The sequence below is a fragment of the Siphateles boraxobius genome, unplaced genomic scaffold, assembly GCF_051911475.1.
Source record: "Siphateles boraxobius isolate OS27281-9 unplaced genomic scaffold, OSU_SipBor_1 66, whole genome shotgun sequence".
NCBI lineage: Eukaryota > Metazoa > Chordata > Actinopteri > Cypriniformes > Leuciscidae > Siphateles > Siphateles boraxobius.
Window position 1 is genome coordinate 10,806,552 of NW_027509193.1, and position 21,137 is coordinate 10,827,688.

Below are 21,137 nucleotides of genomic sequence, written 5' to 3' on the forward strand. Positions count from 1 at the left end.
GATGAGAGACTGATGTCCTGCAGATATCTGACATCTAAATCCCAACATGGAATAACTCCTAAAAGCTTTTTGGGGCATTACAGGGACAGAAAACATAAAAATAAAAAAACTTGGCAGGATAAAAAAAAAAAAAAAAAACATATGAGGACTCTTAGGAACTCTGACAGTGTCAAGACCACTGAAAAATAATATTTTAAAATTCAGGTATTGAAAATAATCCTTAGTCAATAAGCAAAGCAGCATCCATTTTCTTGTTTGAACTATTCAAATAAAACTGGTTTACTATGCAGTCTCATATTAAAAAAAGTTGCATTTCTATTTGTTATATTACACTCCCATTAGTCCTTTGTCAAACTGATTGGATTGGCTACCTTTACAATCCTTTAATCTTAAAATGTTCTAAATTATTATGCTTATCTAGTGCTGCCACATTAGACTTGTGTCCCTCAGTGGCATTATTGATAAAATATGCATTAAATAACTTAACATCACACAGACTGACCCTTAACCTAATCTGTAATCAATGGCCTTGCACATCACATTATACCCCTCTGCCTGACACTAATGATAACAGCATCCAACCAGCAACTGTTTCCAACTCTTATGAATAGTTTGCTCTGTGATGAGTGAGGCAGATGTTCATGTTTCCACTACCATGATGATTGCCAACCTGACATAATTCCTTTAATTAAGCGATTAGCTTTGCCTCAGTCAAATGGATTGCTTGCTTACAGCACAACAACTCACATGAAGCTGAAGTTTATGCCTATGCATTTGCCTACGTTTATCCTAACATGTTATGTTTTTGGACAAAATCATATCAAAAGCCTGCCCAAATGATTCCAGGAAGCATATGTTGATCACGTAACACTCAGGTTAGTGTGTGTGAGCATAAATGCATCATGTGCTTTTCCATCATTGGTCCAGCACCTTTCCTTTCTCTTGCCCCTGACTGTGTCCTCCTGGTGCAAAAATCTGTCGCTGAATTCCTGTGGTCGTCACAGGACAGGCCTGTGATGCAAACCCCCACTGCTCACTGCAGACCCGGCGGTCAACTTAAACCAGACGACCAGACTGTCCAAGCAGTTGGAGGAAAGGCAATTCTGGAATCAAGTGCCTACGCAATCTATAAGGCTCTTAAACTAGCCAGCTAGCACAATTTAACCCAGAAGACATTGCTCAGATGGGGAATCAATCAGAAACAGCAAGGGTGGATATGTTTTTTGCTTTAGGGATGAGGTAATACTTTAGGAGAGAATTTGGAGAACAATGAATACATTTTTTGCTCAACATAACATAGCAGTCCCCCTAAGAGTCATTACAAATATTACTTTTTTATACATTACTTTTCATGCATAAATACGTCGCCACGATTTCTGCCAAAGCGTGCATCATCTGGAAAGCACTATGATCAATTTTAAAAGGCTTGTGTGTGTGTGTAAAAACATCTGATAAAAATTTAAAGGAATAGTTTACATCCAAAAAAAATCGCATTCTCAATTTACTTATCCTCATGTTCCAACACCTTCATACGAAATCACAAACAAAGATATTTTGAAGAGTGTTTGCCACTATTTGGCCATACAATGTAAGTCAATGGGGTCAACAACAGGAAAGGAAAAAGGTAAACAAACAATACAGCTAAAACACAGTTTAAAAAGTTAATTAACAATTACAATAAATAAATAAATAAATAAATAAATACATCATCATAATCATAAGTGAACACACCCATGCTAAAGTTGACTAAAAAGAGGAATAAAAAATCATCTTTTGGAAATTGATCTTAATGCCTTAATTAAAAAAAAATGAGGACAAATCCAACCTTTAAGGACACCAATTTTCTTTGTGAATGAATAATGTATCGTAAATAAATAAATGTTCTTCCTTAAAATACAGGGTGCATAAGTCAGGACACCCCTATGTTAAATTCCCATAGATGCAGGCGGATTTGTATTTTTAAAGGCCAGTTGTTTCATGGATCCAGGATAATATGCATCCTGATAAAGTTCCCTTGGCCTTTAGAATTAAAAAAGCCCCACATCCTCACATTCCCTTCACCATACCTAGAGATTGGCATGGAGTTTCATAAGATCATCCCTCAATGCAAATCAAACCAGCTATTAGGCTAACTGAAATAAAACCATGCCAATCTCTAGGTATGGTGAGGGGTGTGTGAAGATGAGGGGCTTTTTTTAATTCCAAAGGCCAAGGGAACTTTATCAGGATGCATAGTATCCTGGATCCATGAAACAACTGGCCTTTAAAAATAAAAGCACTATATATATATATTAGGGGTGGCACGATCCACTTTTTTTGCCTCCGATACCGATTCCGATCGTTGGGACTCAGTATTGGCCGATACCGATCCGATCCAATACTAAAATAATAATTAAAAAAACAGTGCCAAATGACCTAATAAACTGTATCTGTCTGCCTCACTGTGGGGAAGAGACTGGGATTATTCTTTTGTTAAAGGCATCAAAGCTTGACTTAAACATTATTTTCCTTACTTTGTAAAACAATACAGACAAAATATATACTATATAATTAAAATACATTTATTTTAAAATTTTAAGCGCAACTTTTTAATGAAGCAGCAACATATGATACATAGATTGGACAGAACAACTAAGGCTATCAATAAACTGCCATTGCGCAAAAGTATTGTAATATGAAAGGCTCCAATTCAGAGCCGCACGAAACCTTATGCGCATCCCGTGCGCAGAACGATGCAGTCGAAGCAACATGGAGTCACGGCGCGCAGCGCGTCGCATTGAAAAGTTCAAACCACAAAAGTAAGATATACATATATTTCTTAATTTGTTCATTAGTTTGAGCCTTTTAACAGTTTTAAATTTCAGTTAATGTGCGTGTGAAGAGCAATTATATCGCTCTCTACTCCAGTGTTGTGATCACTGAGTTGTGTTGTGATCTAACAGACACCCGGTTGAAAGTAACATGTGAAACTCCAGCACGTTAAAGTCCTTTTATGCAAACCATAGACCTTTATCTACATATCTACAGTATAATAATAGGAACATTGACTCATCTTGGAGAGAGTTTCATCGTGTTGACTGTTTTACCCGAGCGCGACGCGCTGTTTGAGTGCTGAGAATGACTGACAGCCGCAGCGGAGGGAAGCACTTAGGTGAAGATTAATTTAACGATTTAAATCTGTACCTCACATTAAACTATATGTAATAGCTTCAGAAATCTTGGAATACAGTACACGAAAACATTATAGTGCTTTATAATGTTTTTGTGCCTTTTGTGTTGTATAACAATAACATACGTAGGCTATACAATATCGGATCGGATTTGGATGGTCTCGTCTGGCGATACCCGATCCGACAAATATTGCTAGTATCGGAGCAATACCGATACTGAGTATCGGATCGGCGCACCCCTAATATATATATATATATATATATATATATATATATATATATATATATATATATATATTATAAGCCATGGAAAGCAAGTGCCATGCCGTTTTTAGAAGAGACTTAAAAGTGGTCTAGAAATGGCCTATTTTAATTTCTAAAGGCAGATTGTTCCACAACCGTGGCCCAACCACAGAAAACGCTCGATCCCCTCTACGTTTGAGTCTGGAGTGTGGGACTAATAGAAGGTTCTGGTCACTGGATCTCAAACTTCTACAAGGAGTATATGGTTGCAGCAATTCATATAAATAGATGGGGGCTAGAACTCGTAGAGATTTTTAAACAAATAAAAGGATTTTAAAATCAATTCTGAATTTAATAGGCAGCCAATGAAGGGTCCAGCATTTATTTGAAATATAAATCTTTTGTAATTTTATAATTGTCTTTACTTTCACTTATGATCAATTTAATGCATCTGCGCTTACTAAAAGTATTAATTTTTAACCCTCTGGGGACTAAGCCCTTTTTGGTCCGTTTTCTCTATTTTTAGAGAAAACGAAGTTGGCGATTTAAGATGGTGCAGCGGATGGCTGCCTCGGTGTGGAGCTCTCCAGCTATTGTGTTGTTTTTGTTCATTTGTTCTGCGTTTAGTCATTCTTTTCCTGTCAGTTTCACCAAAGACGAACTACTGGACATTAGGAAACACACACCAGAAACCTTTTCTACAGTTTTTGATTATTCGGACGTTTTGCTGGACATTCTCGTCGGAGGGGCAGCGTTGTTGTTCAAATGTGCGTTCAGACGCAAACGCGGGAAGCGTGCCGGCGCGCCGGTTAAACTCCGCGAGCGCGGCCTGCGCACTGCACTCCCCAGTATTCATCTCGCGAATCTGCGATCCCTTCCTAACAAAACGGATGAACTTCTACTCCTCACCCACACTAACAAGGATTTTTTAAACTCTGCTGCTTTGTACTTCACTGAAACCTGGCTGAGTGAAGCCATACCAGACAACGCAATACATCTGCCGGGCTTCCAGCTGTTCCGAGCGGATCGCATCGCGGAGCTAACGGGGAAAACGAGAGGTGGTGGATTGTGTTTCTACATTAACGAAGTTGGTGTTCAGATGTAACAACACTGAAGAAGATGTGCTCTCCTAATTTAGAGGCACATTTCATAAACTGTAAACCCTTCTACTCGCCTCGGGAATTTTCCTCTTTCATTCTCGTGAATGTTTACATCCCTTCAGACGCGTGCGTGAGCGCGGCGCTACAACAGCTGGCTGAACAAATAGCTGAAATGGCACAAAGGTACCCAGACTCTCTTTTAATCATTCTTGGGGATTTTAACAAAGCAAATCTTTCCCGTGAACTACCAAAATACAGACAGCACGTTACATGTCCCACCAGAGACAGTAGTATACTGGACCACTGTTACACCACAATAAGAAATGCGTATCACTCGGTCCCACGGGCAGCTTTGGGGCTCTCTGATCACTGTTTGGTTAATCTCATACCGACCTACAGGCAAAAACTGAAATCAGCTAAACCTGTAATAAGGACTGTAAAAAGATGGACTAATGAAGCAGAGCAGAATCTACAGGCCTGCTTTGATTGCACTGATTGGACTGTTTTTGAAGCTGCTACCAACTATCTGGATGAGCTCACAGATACTGTAACATCATATATAAGTTTCTGTGAGGATACATGCATTCCTACCAGGACATTCTTATCATTCACTAATGATAAACCATGGTTTACTGGGAAAATCAAACACCTTCGCCATGCCAAAGAGGATGCCTACAGAAGTGGGGATAAAATCTTGTATAACCAGGCCAGGAACAGATTGACAAAGGAGATCAGAGTAGCTCCTTTTCATCCAACGACCCATCATCAGTCTGGAATTGCCTGAGGAACATCACCAACTACAATTCACCATCCCCTCGATCTGTGGACAATCAACACCTGGCTGACGATTTAAATTAATTTTACTGCCAGTTTGAAAAGCCCTCATTCACACCACACACCCGGTCTGATCTGCACTTCACACATTCACCATCACCTCCTGCACCCCCCCCCCCCCCCCCTCCTGCCATCCAACCTGAGCTTAAGGTCTGTGTGAAGGACGTGAGCAGAGTCTTCAAAAAACAGAAGACTAGGAAAGCCTCATGCCCAGACGGCATCTCATCTGCTTGTTTAAAAGCCTGCGCTGAACAACTGGCCCCGGTCTTCACGCAGATCTTCAATAGATCATTGGAACAGTGTGAAGTTCCCTGCTGCTTCAAACGCTCCACTATCATTCCTGTCCCCAAAAAACCCAAAATCACTGGACTTAATGACTACAGACCTGTTGCTCTCACGTCTGTGGTCATGAAGTCGTTTGAAAGACTGGTGTTGGCCCACCTGAAGGACATCACTGGACCCCTGCTGGATCCCTTTCAGTTTGCTTACAGAGCAAACAGGTCTGTGGATGATGCAGTCAACATGGGACTGCATTATATCCTGCAACATCTCGACAGACCAGGGACTTATGCAAGGATCCTCTTTGTGGACTTCAGTTCGGCCTTCAATACCATCATGCCTGGTCTTCTCACAGCCAAACTGACCCAGCTCTCCATGCCATCCTCGATCTGTCAGTGGATCTCCAGCTTCCTGACGGACCGGCAGCAGCGAGTGAGACTGGGGAAACACACATCCAAGACACTCACAATCAGCACTGGTGCCCCCCAAGGGTGCGTTCTCTCCCCACTGCTCTTCTCCCTGTACACTAATGACTGCACTTCTAAAGACCCCACTGTCAAGCTCCTGAAATTTGCAGACGACACCACTGTCATCGGTCTCATCCAAAACAGTGACGAGTCTGCTTACAGACTGGAGGTTGAACAGCTGGCTGTCTGGTGCAGTTATAACAACCTTGAGCTGAACATGCTCAAAACAGTGGAGATGATCGTGGACTTCAGGAGGAACAGCCCAGCACTCCCCCCACTCACCATCATGAACAGCACTGTGGAAGCAGTGGAGTCATTCAGGTTCCTGGGCACTATCATCTCTCAAGACCTGAAGTGGGACAATCACATTGACTCCACTGTGAAAAAGGCCCAGGAGAGACTGTACTTCCTTCGCCAGCTGAGGAAGTTCAACTTGCCACAGGAGCTGCTGATTCAGTTCTACTCAGCCGTCATTGAGTCTGTTTTATGCTCTTCCATCACTGTCTGGTTTGGTTCAGCTACCAAATCAGACATCAGGAGACTACAACGGACAGTCCGGACTGCGGAGAGGATTATTGGTGCCCCCCTGCCAAACCTCCAGGACTTGTACTCTTCCAGAGTGAGGAAGAGAGCAGGTAAAATCATCACAGACTCCACTCACCCTGGACACCACCTGTTTGAACTGTTACCGTCAAGACGGCGACTCAGATCACTGGCCACTAGAACATCTCGGCACAGGAACAGTTTCTTCCCACAGGCCATCTCCCTTCTGAACAGTTAATATATCTCCCAAGGCATATGCCTGTAAGTGCAATACCCCCACTGTTTAGTGCAATTTCTTAAAAATTCAGGTGATATTTATATTTATATTTATTCATACTATACAAAATACTGTAAATATGTTCATTATCTGTAAATGTTTATTCTGACAAAACCCAACTGTGACCATATATTTTTATAGTATTGTCATATTTTTTATAATTTTATTTGTAGAATTTGTATTACTATTTGTATTACTATTACTTGTTGTATCTGTATTTGTATATGTGCACTGGAAGCCTCAGTACCAAGGGAAATTCCTTGTGTGTGCAAGCAGACTTGGCAATAAAGCTCTTTCTGATTCTGATTCTGATTCTGATTTTACATTTGGGCTTATAAACCATATGTAATGGAGATGGAACACTATGTGTTTGGTATATATGGATTCAGAAGAACCTAAGCTAACATAAGCACGCGTGTAATGTGTTTATAAAGGAAGTATGAGTGAAAAATGTACAATAAACTAGAGAATTTCAAAAATGGAAATGAGATTTTTGTCATTTATTTCTGAAAATCACACATCACACAACAATAGTGAACAGTTTTTGAACAAAAAATATATTTGTCAAAGCCTTTGCTTGACAGACATGTGTAATTGTTAAATAAAATTTGTAAAGAACAATGAAAAATGTAACTTAATTTACAAATAGTCCCAGACGTTTTTCTTAGGAATGCTTAGAATTTTCTAAGCAATGCTTTCTCCTCGTTACTCTCCAGTAATTGTTCCAGAGCTTATTCCACCATAAATCGTTTACTGCTTGCCATCATAAAAGTGCTAAAACAATACATAATGCTATAATTATATATATATATATATATATATATATATATATATATATATATATATATATATATTATAATTGTTCTGTCTCTCTCTCATATAAATCTCTGTGCTCTGTAATAATTCGCTCCATAAGCCTCCGTTCGTTCTCTGTGTCACAGTGTCTGGTTGTGTTTCCCTGGGTTATCACTAGAGGTCCTCGTTCTCACGGTGACATTCACATTAGACTACAATTCCCAGCATTCTGTTCTGTCACTTATCTGATTATTGCACTCAGCTGTTTCCCATCACCTTGTTAGTTCTGTGTGTATATTCCCTGTCTGTGTTAGTGTTTGTTACGGAGTCCTTGGTTTATGTCATCTCACTTTCTAAGTCTGTACCTGCCCGTTTCTTGTTTTTGTCTTGTGTTTTGGATTGCCTTATTGGATTTTGACCCCTGCCTGGATGACTACAAGTCTGGATTGCCCTTTAATTAAAAACTACTGCTCTTGGATTTTCTGCCTCGTGTGTGTGTTCCGTGACAAAAGGACTCCGTCAAACCACGTTACCGTTCCGTCTGCCCAGTCAGAGACTGTTCACGTTCCGTCTGCCCAGTCAGAGACTGTTCACGTTCCGTCTGCCCAGTCAGAGACTGTTCACGTCCCGTCTGCCCAGTCAGAGAATGTTCACGTCACGTCTGCCCAGTCAGAGACTGTTCATGTTCCGTCTGCCCAGTCAGAGAATGGTCACGTCACGTCTACCCAGCCAGAGACTGTTCACCTCCCATCTGCCCAGTCTGAGACAGATCAAGAGATGCCCATTCGTCTGGCCGCCAAGGCAATGCTGGACTATCTGGAGTGTCTGGCTCGGATCCTGGACATGCCAGTGTCTGCTGTTCCTGAGCCAGAGCCCGTGTCTGCTGTTCCTGAGACGGAGCCAGTGTCTGCTGTTTCAGAGCCAGAGCCAGTGCCTGTTCCAGAGCCGGAACCAGAGCCAGTGTCTGCTGTTTCAGAGCCGGAGCCAGTGTCTGCTGTTCCAGAGCCGGAGCCAGTGTCTGCTGTACCTGAGCCGGAGCCAGCGCCTGTTCCTGAACCAGTGTTGTTTCTGTGTTTGTGTCTGTTCTTGTGACTGTTACATTTTTGGTGTCTGTTCCGGAGCCGGTGTCTGTTCCTGAGCCGGTGTCTGTTCCTGAGCCGGTGTCTGTTCCGGAGCCGGAGCCGGTGTCTGTTCCGGAGCCGGAGCCGGTGTCTGTTCCGGAGCCGGAGCCAGTGTCTGTTCCGGATCCGGAGCCAGTGTCTGTTCCGGAGCCGGTGCCAGTGTCTATTCCTGAGCCGGAGCCAGTGTCTGTTCCTGAGCCGTGGTCGCCCCGAGTGGTCGTCTTCGCCCTGGTCGTCACCGCCATGGCCGCCCGAAGGGTCTTCACCGCCCTGGCCGCCCGAGGGGTCTGCACCGCCATGGCCGCCCGAGGGGTCTTCACCGCCCTGGCCGCCCGAAGGGGCTGCACCGCCCTGGCCGCCCGAGGGGTCTTCACCGCCCAGGCCGCCCGAGGGGTCTTCACCGCCTTGGCCGCCCGATGAGTCGTCTGCTTCGCCCTGGCCGCCCGATGGGTCGTCTGCTTCGCCCTGGCTGCCCGATGGGTTGTCTGCTTCGCCCTGGCTGCCCGATGGACTGTCTGCTTCGCCCCGGCCGCCCGATGGGTTGTCTGCTTCGCCCCGGCCGCCCGATGGGTCGTCTGCTTCGCCCCGACCGATGGACTGTCTGCTTTGCCCTGGTCGCCAGCTGCGCCTTCACCCCCAGTTCTTATTCCCCTTCATGGTCCTGGCCCTCCCATCCCTCCCTTGGATTTCCCACTTTACACCTTCCTCTTGGACTCTTGTTTTGTCTTGTGTACTGTCATGGAGCGTCTGGTAGCTGCTCCGTAGAGGGGAGGTTCTGTCACAGTGTCTGGTTGTGTTTCCCTGGGTTATCACTAGAGGTCCTCATTCTCACGGTGTCATTCACATTAGACTACAATTCCCAGCATTCTGTTCTGTCACATATCTGATTATTGCACTCAGCTGTTTCCCATCACCTTGTTAGTTCTGTGTTTACTACGAGTTTGGATTGCCCTTTAATTAAAAATTACTGCTCTTGGATTTTCTGCCTCCTGTGTGTGTTCCGTGACACTCTGTCTCGTCCTCCCTGTTTGCGTCATATCCCTTACTATATAGTACCACCCCTTGCAAGGCTACAGAGTCCTCTGATTTGCTAGAATACGTCATGTTAACCTTCCTCTGATTGGGTAAGAAAAATATTCTTCCATCGGCAATTTTTTACGTGGTGGTATTGCGCAACAAGGAAGTGTGTATACAAGCCGGGTAAGTTATCACTGTTTTCAGCGGAATCTGAGGAAAACGGCAAAAAAGACAGCACCTCTCTATCATTAATAGTGTTTAAGATAATTACACATTTGTAAAGTATACCGGTACAGCCCAATCCGTCCCCAGAGGGTTAATATATGATTAACTCCAAACTGAACATTAGTGTACATTCTGAAATTAAAATGTCACAAATATGTCTACTAGCAAAAATACAAAAAAATACAAAAAAAAAAATTCCAAATGAAAATGAACATATCAAAGAAATTTGATTGAGCCAATGACATTGCGTCCGGCCCATTCAGACTGTATAAACGAAAACATTACAATTCTGTTTGGTGCTGTTCTGAAATTACATACTCTACCTTTAAACTTTCCCTTTCCCTTTCAACTGTCAGACTAAAGGACTCAAATTTGATTGAGCCAATGACATTGCGTCCGGCCCATTCAGGCTGTTCAAACGAAAACATTACAATTCTGTTTGGTGCTGTTCTGAAATTACATACTCTACCTTTAAACTTTCCCTTTCAACTGTCAGACTAAAGGACTTTAAGATCCCTCCACATTTACAATGATTTGGGCATTAGTAGGGGTTCACACTCTCCCCCTGATGCCACTTCTTTTAACTAAATCCTGAGAGATGGGCTTTTCAAAGCAGCCTCTCCTGATCCCTGCATTGTATCAAGCTTGCCCTATTTTAAGAGGAGGCTCGGCGCACCAACACACCCGTGGCATGTTCACCAATACAGCACAAGATGTTCCCCCTCGGGATGCTGCTGTCTCCTGGCTAGACCACGAGTTGTCTATAGCCAGATGGATTCACAGGTCATGAACCTATGGGACTGCTTGCACTCACATTTAGAATTTTACTGTCATTTTGTTTTTATAATACAAAGTCTCTTGCAGGCTTTTGGAAAAAAATCTACTTCACTAAATACATGAAATGCTTCCTAAAAGTGGGGCGTTCTCTGTGGATGCAAGCTGGGAAGGGGTAGACTACATTCTTGCATTAGCACCCTATCTCTTACAGACCCCGCAGGGAGCTTGTAGGCAATGGAAGACGCATTGTCGATGCCCTCTTGTTGCACTTTCCTCTGTAGAGTGCTTTCTTGTGTTGAGAGAGCATGGGGGTTTAGCAATCTTAGCACCTATGCTGCCTGAAAAATACTTTAGGCAGGTAAAAAGAGGAAACAGTATTTTAGAGATGTCTTGGCTCTTTAACTTCTGTCTATAAATGACTACAAAGCAGATGGAAACTTCATCAGTAATATTTAAAATAGTGTAAAATTTCTGAAAATAAATTTGCTTTGAAAACATTTCCAGTACAAAATCCACAGGAAATTCAATTATTAGCTGGACATGTCAACATTTCCTCTTTGAAAAAGCGCATATGGTTCGACTAACAAGAATTTTAAGACACTTAAACATGCCTGAATGGCATTACTGTCACGTGTAGTTCAGTTTAGTTTTGTTCATGGACTTTCAGTTTGTTTTCATTTGTCACGTTTCTTTGTTCAGTATCCCGCTACTCATCTGTATACTTGGTTACCGTCATTATTAGTTCATGTGTGTCAGGCTGTGTCTAGTAATTATCCCGTTTTGTTTACTACTTAAGTTGTTCCTTCTCCTGCACTCCTTGTCCGGTCTTCGTAACATGTACACTGTTGTGTTGAAAATAAAGCTTATTTGTTAGCATTTATGGTTCAATGAAGAACCTTTAACATCCATGTAACCTTTTCAATTCACAAAAGGTTTGAAATTCTTTATTAAACCATTTTAAAATGCCTCTATTTTAAAGGTTCCTACTTTTGTTTTGGAGGCCTTCTACAATAGGTTTACATGCATACAAGGTAAACAAAACTGTTTAATTTTCACATAATATTTATTGCTGCATCACCTTTTTTCACATTGTCTGAAATTACTCGATCAAGGACGGTCTCTCTAAACCCCTCCTCACCGAGAGCTACTCTGCTTTGATTGGTCAAACGGCCCAATCTTTTGTAATTGGTGTACCGCTTACAGCGGAAACGAAACATTACCATATCTGAATATCAGCTCCCTCAGCACTTTTATATACAGTGATATGAACAGTAATGATGGCGTCAGTTTTACCGTATCAATTCGAGCCCGAGTCCTCATCCCTTGGAAGTGGAAAGTGGATCCACTCCAAAGTGGATATGCTTTCGCAGCGCAGAAACAGCGTCTTCTCAACATGTCTAACCAAACTTTTTCAGGCCTCATCTACAACTAAATTAGCCAAACTAAATCTAAACTAAACATTAAGAGTCTTTGTTTTAAGAACTGTATACTGAAATGGTTTTGAAATGCAAAATGATTATTCTATGGCAATATCCGCATAAACCCTAGCCTGACGTCGTGATACTCAGATTCTAGTCAGAATGTGAGTCTTATACTGCTCCATTGGGCTGTGATTATGGGGCGTGTTTCAACCGAACCAGGAAAGAAAATGCCTCGGCACTCAATTGGATATAAAAATGCCTTGATCACGTTCTCTGTTCCTCTTTTAAAATGAATGCGCTGTCTACATCTTCTATAACAGACGCGATGGCTTAATCTACACATCTAAATTATCCAGCGGCAGCCATTCTTTGTTGTAAACTAAATCAACCCAAGCACTCTTTGGTGACGTGGATAATCACGTTATGGTTGATCATCTGTCCATCATCTTATAAAGCCCGCCCTGACATGGTTCGGGCATACTTGCTTCACAACGGATCAAGTCCAGACCGAACTTCCCATCCTTCCCTTCCCAATGTTGTGGGCAGGCTAAGTTCGGCTGGCATCCAGGTTACGTAAACCCCCTTTTGGAACCTTTATTTTTAAGAGTGTATCTTCTCAAACCAGCATGTATAACTTACACAGTTCACAGGAAACAAAGCAGCTATTGCTCCACTTCACTGATCTTCTGCATGTTTCTGTCTCATAACCAGGTGGTTTGAGAGCAATTGCTCACTGAGGTTTAGCACCATCAAATCTAATGTCGTCCCCTATGATCTCCTTTCCTCCTACAGGGAACATTTAATTAAAAACACACAACATTTGTTCTGTTTTTTTTTTTATCAATAAAGAGGCCGGGAGAGGTGGGGGAATGGAAATTTGATTTTATTATGGGAAATATGATTTATTTAGTAATAATGGCAATCTGTGACTTAAAAAAAAAAAAAAAAAAACTAAACTTTTGATGAAAGACCTCTAAATCTTGTGGCTCATTTAACATCTGAAGGTAATGATTAAATTGTGCAATTGGATTAAGAGCGTCTTTAGACATGAGGGCCTCAGAGAGCCTTAACCGGTCACTGGCCTTCATTAACTTTTGCACTCTGCCTGTGGTGATTATTTTAGTGTTTCAAATTGAAATCTTATTATTTCTGAGACACTGGATTGCTATGTGGTGCATTTGTGATTCAGTGTGTATATTTTTGGCTCATAGGGAAATTACTTTTTACTGCTTAAATCAATCCCCAGAACATCTCTAGCTATTCCAAACTTAGTTTTCAAAAAATATGTTTTGAATCTTTTAGAGGGGAAGACACAACTTTTATTTCAGAGTCCGAGAAAGGTTGCACAAAAAAGTTCAAAGTTAAGTATTTCTCGTGAGAGAGAGAGAGAGAGAGAGAGAGAGAGAGAGAGAGAGAGACAGAGAGACAGAGAGAGAGAGAGAGAGAGAGAGAGAGAGAGAGAGAGAGAGAGAGAGAGAGAGAGAGAGAGATGAGAATATAATTTGAATGTAATGAATCAATTCACATACTGTAATTTGTAATCAAATACTGTAATTTGTAATCAAATACTGTAATTTGTAGTCAATGACTGTTATTTGAATCAAATAGAGGATGAGAAGCACTTTCTTCTTGTCTTTTCCAAGTAAACCACTACACAGGGAATATTTTTTCCACAATTTGCAGCACTACATTTTTCATTCTTTACTCTAGCATGTAATTGTAATAATAATTGTAATTTATAATTAATATTAGAATAGAGATATTATCTGCTGTTTTTTTTATTATCTACTGTTCCTCTTCTGTTTTGTTTTTTCGCTTATTATTACTTTGGTGGTGTATTTTATTCTGTTCTTACATATACTTAAAATGCTTTGGCAATACTATATTCCAAATGTCATGCCAATAAAGCAACTTGAACTTGAAGAGCTTGGCTATCTTCAGTTTTTGATACTTGAAAAACAGATGAGCAATAAACTATTCTTACAATTTTTAATACAGGTCTGGTGATCGTCAATAGTGGCAGAAGGACTGGTTCACTGAATATTAAATCAAAATGTACCATGTCATAACAGACTGACAGTTACTGGATAATTTTTCAACTGGGCACTTTAGTCCGGTGAATAAAAACAAATAAAAACGGCATTCACATTTCAAACCCACTCGTGTATATAATTTGTCTACTAACAATGACCATAAGCTTACATATTCCCTAATTTTTTCCCCACCTGAACAGTCATGAACAGCGGACATTTCTACTATTCATTTTGTGATGTAAATTTTTTTTTTTTTTTTTTTTTACATTTTTGGAATAAAATGTCCGGCTCCTTTGTTTGACAGTCTAAACTCATACACAGCATGTTATATATCTTAAATGCACAGAAATAAATAATATTTTCATGCTTTTTGCATACACAATTACGTCTCGGTTACGTATGTAACCCTAGTTCCCTGATAGGGAACGAGACGCTGCGTCAAACGCTGTGGGAACGCCCCTGCGTTGTACGTCATGAAGCACGTATGGAATCAGCCCAATGGAGAGATGGAACGTCATAGGCGGGTGACGTCATCGACCAGGAAACTATAAAGCACCCCATAAACACAAGCGCAACAGCTTCTGATGGGCCTGAAGGAAGCGCTAGCTGGAATGCCGGGAGTATGGTGGAATGACGCAGCGTCTCGTTCCCTATCAGGGAACTAGGGTTACATACGTAACCGAGACGTTCCCTTTCAAGGGAACTCGAGCTGCGTCAAGCGCTGTGGGAACGCTAATACCCACGTCGCCATAGGACCAAGTGACCGCCATAGGACCATGTGAGAACTAGCGCACAGAGGACGAGAGCACCTGTGCCCCAGGGGTAGAACTTAAGTCTAGGTCATAGAACTTAATGAAAGTATGCGGTGAAGACCATCCAGCCGCATCACAAACGTCACTGAGGGAAACTCCTGACAGTACACTGCGTCAAAAGAATTCAGACAATGAATACGCCCGCTAAATGTGCTGTTTGGCAGGGATCTTTGGAACTTTGTTACGCGTACCTGTAAATGCCCGCAAAGGCCGAAAACAGGAACTTGTCTGACCACATGCTGTTAGTTGATGGCTTGCTTTGTAAATGCTAATTTGTTTTGGGACTGGCAGCTCAAGATTGCCCCTATTCCCCTGCCCCCCTCATTAGTATTCAGGAAAGGTGGGCTGATAAGTGCTTTACATTGTGTCAATCTACAACAAAGACTGTAGACCCTGAAAAGCAGTTTGTATCTGGGTGTCCTCTGCTCTTCAAGATGGCTTGCAAAAGATCGCTGGAGTTTTACGGAGAGCAGGGTAGAGATGTTACTCCTTTACGTCTGGACAATGTAGCTTTTCAAACTCCGAGTCCGAACGAAAACAGACTGGTGTATATGGTAAATGCAAGTTTGAAGAGGATATTTGAAAAGCAGGAGATGATGGACAAGAGGTTGGATAAGATGGAGGCTGACATCAATGAGCTCAAAGAGGCAAAAGAGGAGCCTGCTTCAAAGAAATTAAAGAGAGCTGGGAATAATTCTGTTGCGGTAAGTTATTTTCTGACCGTCACAAACATTTGGCGGTGTCCGCTTAACTTCGTGTGCTTTATTTATTAATGTATTTGAATTGAGTCCTCATACTATGTTGGATGTTTACAGAAAGCTGTACGGAGATTGCACAATGGGGAAAACAACATACACAAATATGACCCACAGACAAGGTATATCTTTAAAACTATTGTTTCATAACAGTCCTTTCTTCTAAATTATATTTTTAATCAACCTTCTTTAATTACTGCTCCACAGTATATCCTCCCCCCACAACCTCGAGGTCACAACCTATCTTTATAATGGGTCTCCATGGCTGTACTGGACGTAGATCCTGCTGTTTTTAAAGGTAAGTCACAAGAGAATGTCCCAAGGCTACAACTATTTAACTGTATAGATTAGTTAGTTATAAATAAACACATTCTCCCCCCTCACTAAACTGTTAGAAGGGGTTAGAGGATGGCCCAAGATGAGAACAAAGACAAGATGGAGGACAGCAGGATCATTGTGCGCATGAGACAAAGAAAAAGAAGAGTAAGTGTAAATAAATATAAATCTCAGTAAACGACTCAGCCTGGGAGAGACTCCCATCCCAACCAATTTGATATTTTCAGTGGTTTAATTACTTTTTTCCCTCCTATTTTGCAGCTGCTGAGCAGCAGGACTGGCGTTCTCCAGACAAGAGGAAGAGGCAGCTATCTGGAAGACTACAACAGTTGACCACATGTCTGAAGAGGAGGATGCTATCTTGGATGGAAAGTCATTGTGGGTAGTACAGTTTTGTCTGCGCTGTGTGGGGTGCTACAAAAAAGACTGGAAGCAGACCAGAAGTACTTGGGAACTCACCATGCACGAGTTGGTGCAGATCGAGTCGCGGTGGAGACCACAGAAGCTGGCCTGTGAATTATTTTAGTATTACGCATCTAAATATTATTCTATAGTATAATTTGAATATTCTGTTGTTTTTTTATATGTAGTATTATTTATATTATAAAGTATTATTTATAGATTGTATTATATATAATTCTATATAGTTCCCTTTCAGTCGATAACGTCGGACGTAGTCGACGCGACTGAAATGGGATCACGCTAGGGAGCCTATCATCTTCGAGTACTATTGAACGAGCCAATGTAATTGGCGTGCGTGATTCGCATCACACACTCCGCCCCCGCGGCGCGGGTATAAATACGGAAGTGGATGCACGCACTAGTTGCCTTTCGCTTCGGAGCCGATCGTTTGATGTCTCTGAGAGTGCTGTTGTCTACAACGAGCGAGTGTGTCGGTGTTCTTCAGGAAGACTCTCCCAGTGCTGGTGTTCTACAGCGCGAGTGCAGCAGTGATCGCGAGCTTTGAGCTCTCAACTGCTGTTTTAACAGCAACAAATTTCTAAATGTTTGTGTGTGTTGATGGCTGGTTAGAGGGCGGAAAAGTGAGTGCTTCACTGTTTCAGTTCTCTGTTCAGTGTTGCCGCGGTCATTTCCCTGTGTGCTCCGGCACTGGTGACGGTCCTATTTTCTGAAAGAGCAACACGGGTGCGTTTGCGTCTTTTTCAAGATGTCATTCCGCCCGTGCGTTTCTGGGTGCGGTCGTTCCCTGTCTCTCTCTGATGGTCACAACTGTTGTGTCACGTGTTTGGCTTACAGCACGCTGAGACAGCTTTTGTGGACAGCTCATGTTTTCACTGTGGGAACATGACTGTCGCAGTGTTGAGGGCGAGACTCGCCTTCGTTCGCGGAGAGCGAGTCCCCATTACCATGCCCCACCCTCGGGTGCTGTGTGGGATGGGTGACCGGAGGATAGTGTTGGATGTCCCGCCCGGTAACCATTCCCTGTGGGCTCCTCACTCCTCCCTTCCACTGCAACCACTGGAGCCTCCTGTGTTGTCTGCTGGTCCATCTGTAATGGGTGGGCCAGCGGTTTCACTCGGGGCTCCCCTGGAGGACAGGACGCCGATTGCAGCATCAGAGGGTGAGCTGACTTCTGGAGATGATGACTCGGCTGCATTGTCTCCCTCCGGGAGTTCAATGTTGCCCGAGCCGGATCCAGAATTATCAGCTATGCTGAAACGGGCCGCCGAGGCTGCCGGGCTCGAGTGGAACCTCCACCGTGTCCCGTTCAGTCTCGGTTGGAATCTGGAGTTTGGTATCTTGGGGCGGGCCGCGCTGGTTCTCAGCTCGCCGCCCCAGTGCCTTTCTTTCCCGAAATGCATGGAGAGCTTATCAGGTGGTGAACAGCATCTTTCTCTGCCAGAAACTGCCTGAATAGCTTTTCCCCCTCATTACCCTTGATGGAGGAACGGTGAAGGGTTGCGAGGTGTCCCTCCATTGGAGCGGTCTGTCGACACAGGTGCACCTGTGTCCGGCGGCCGCTGCCTTTTGGGGGGATCCTCGTCTCCCCCCTAGGGCCTGTGAGTTTCGTCCGTTCCGACGGGCAGAGCTTACAAAGCCTGTGGGCAAGCCCCTTCCTCTTGCGTGCCATGGCGTTGCTGCAGGCTAGGGCACCCATGGCATGCACGAGGGTAATCCAGACCGTGCGCTCATAGGTGAGCACCGCACTGCATCCGACCTCACCCTCCGGGGTACGGGTGTCGTAGCGTGCGTGATCGGTCTGGCGATGTCCACCTTGGTGGTCCAGTAGCGCCTTCGTTGGCTCAGCCTGGTTGGTATGGCGGATGCGGACAAGGTTCGGTTCCTGGTCTCCCCAATTTCCCAGGTTGGGCTGGTCGGCGACGCGGTGGAGAACTGCATCAAACAGTTCTCTGCCGCTCAAGCGCAGACGGAGGTCATCCGGCACATCCTGCCCCGGTGGCCAGCTGCTGCCTCCACCCGCCGCCGGTGGCAGCTCCTCCGCCTGCTCGTCGCCGTGGGCGTTCTCCGGCCGCCGCTCCTGCTGGCCCTCCGCAGCAGCCTCCACCCAGGCCTCAGCAGGGAGCCGGCCGCAGTAGAGACGCCCAGCCCGCTCCAGGCGCTGCCAAGCCAGGTGGCAAGCGACAGCGAAAGCATTCCGGAGCGGGCCGCCCAGGAATGGATGAGATGTTCTTGGAGTGGCACGATCACTCCCTCTCCCCGGGTGAGGGCCGGGTGGAGCCTTTGTTTGTGTGTGTGTCTGTTCCGCCGCTGGCTCCCTAAAAAAAAAAAAAAAAAAAAAAAAGCGGAGCAAGCGGTACCCACACTTCAAAGAGAGAGCAATTTCATCTGTTCCTGGGTCCCAAGAGGGCCAGTCTGGCGGGTGTGACCCTGTATAGCCTTACACCCCTCAGCTCCCCCTTGGTCGCCAGCAGGCAGCTTGGTGCGTTCGAGGACCCGGTCATCCGCCTTCTCACGCGCCCCCTGCCGCTTGTGGAGACAGGTAAGTGTTGCACAGCACACTAACACCACTCTCTCTACTTTGCTGCCCCACCTCAGGCTCGGCTACCCCGCTCAAGTCAGTGATAGTCATCACATTAGGTGTTGAGCAGACGTGCTCCTGAAAATTCAGTGATATTCATCACACCGAGTGTTGAGCAGTGCTCCTGACTTGTGCGTGCTTATCTTATCCTGCTGGCGAAGGATTTGATATAGCCGCTCCTCCAGCCGGTACGAAGGCCAGTTGTAAACTCGTTCTTCGTGCTACTAGGTGGTGGGTCGTGACCATCTTGGCCCTAGATTGGTCTGCAGCTTTGACCTGAAAGACATGTGCTTCAGATCTCTACCTCCCGCACCGCAGGCCATCCTGTGTGTTGCGTCTAAGGGTGGAGTGTCAGTACAGTGTCCTTCCCCTCGAGTATCTCTTTTCTAGTTTTGGAGAGGTACTCGGTCCAACATGTCTCTCCAATGAGAATGTGTTCAGCTGGTGTTGAAGTGAGAAAGGGTCCCACTGAAAGAACTTTCAGAGGCTCCTGGGGTATATGGTAGTCGCAGCCTTTGGCTCCCTCCATATGTGACCGCTTCAGCGCTAGCTTCACGATCGAGTCCCGAGGTGACCGTGGCAGAGCAGCTCACCCTGTGTGACTATAGTTCATCCCGGTCTGCTGCCAAACCCTCTTCAACAGAGCGGCCATGTACAAAGGGCGTGTTTTAACGGGGGCCTGGGCGACCCCCGACTACACGGGCATTCGTGCCTCGAGTTGTTAGACATTGCGACCGTTGCGCAAGCTTCCCCTGCATGTCACAAACTCACCCGTCACCTCCTCCTTGGAGTCAGACGCTTCTGAGGGCGCCTTATTCCACTCCTCCCGCTTACTCAATCGTGCCGCCATCGAGCCTCACGACAGTTATAGCCAGGGCAAGTGGAGACTCCATCCCCTGGGTCCGGCTGGGTCATGACCATTCCGGGGCCGCTCAGTTGCCCCCCCGGTTTTATTTTTCCGCCAGTGTTTGGGTAAACCGAGCGGACTACCCTTGGACAAACTCTGGGACTCAGCGGCCCCAGGGGCCCGCAGAAATGCGTTTAACCCCAGTGAGCCTTCTAAAAGTGACTGCGACTCATGGTCGCCTTGCGCCTGCAAGTCAGTGAAATCATCACTCTTCATGTTGAGCAGATTTGCTCCTGAAACTCAGTGAAGTTCATCGCACTCTGGTGTTGAGCAGCAATGCTCCTGTAGCTCAGTGAGTCCATCACAGGTAGCTCAGTGAATTCATCACACGCAGTGCTGAGCAGAAATGCTCCTGGTGCTCAGTGAAGTTCCTCGCACTCAAGTGTTGAGCAGAAATGCTCCTGAAGCTCAGTGAGTTTATCACACTCAGGTGTTGAGCAGTAATGCTCCTGAAGCTCAGTGAACTTGTCACACTCAAGTGCTGAGCAGAAATGCTCCTGTCGCTCAGTGAGGTTCTTCGTACTCAAGTGTTGAGCAGAAATGCTCCTGAAGCTCGGTGAGTTTATCACACTCAGGTGTTGAGCAGGAATGCTCCTGAAGCTCAGTGAACTTGTCACACCCAAGTGCTGAGCAGAAAATGCTCCTGAAGCCCAGTGATCTTCACATGTTGTGTTGAGCAATGCTCCTGTCTTTTGCGCCCGTCACTTGCACCTACGTGCCATGTCAGGAGAGGAACAGGTCTTCATAGTTGCCCCTCATTGGCCCAACTAGACCTGGTTCCCTTCGACAGCCTTCCTGACTTCCCCTGGAAACTCTTTCGGGGACGGGGCACGATGGCACACGCGTTCTTCCCCCGGAGATTCCGGGCGGTCTTACATCTGAACGCGGAGGTTCAGGGGGCTATCACAAGAACATGTGTTAGTTACCATCACTTCTGCGAGCACCCCCTAGAATTGGGTAGCGTGCTTACGCCTTTAGAAGTGGAACCTAGTCGTTGAGTGCGTCTTCTCCCCTGAGGAGATCC

At 44.6% G+C, this 21,137-nt stretch overlaps 1 protein-coding gene across 2 annotated transcripts in view; it reads right to left on the reverse strand.

The window, feature by feature from the left end:
* The window catches only part of crhr1 (corticotropin releasing hormone receptor 1), a 297,757-nt gene that overhangs the window by 112,343 nt on the left and 164,277 nt on the right, over positions 1-21,137 (reverse strand). The window lies entirely within an intron of this gene.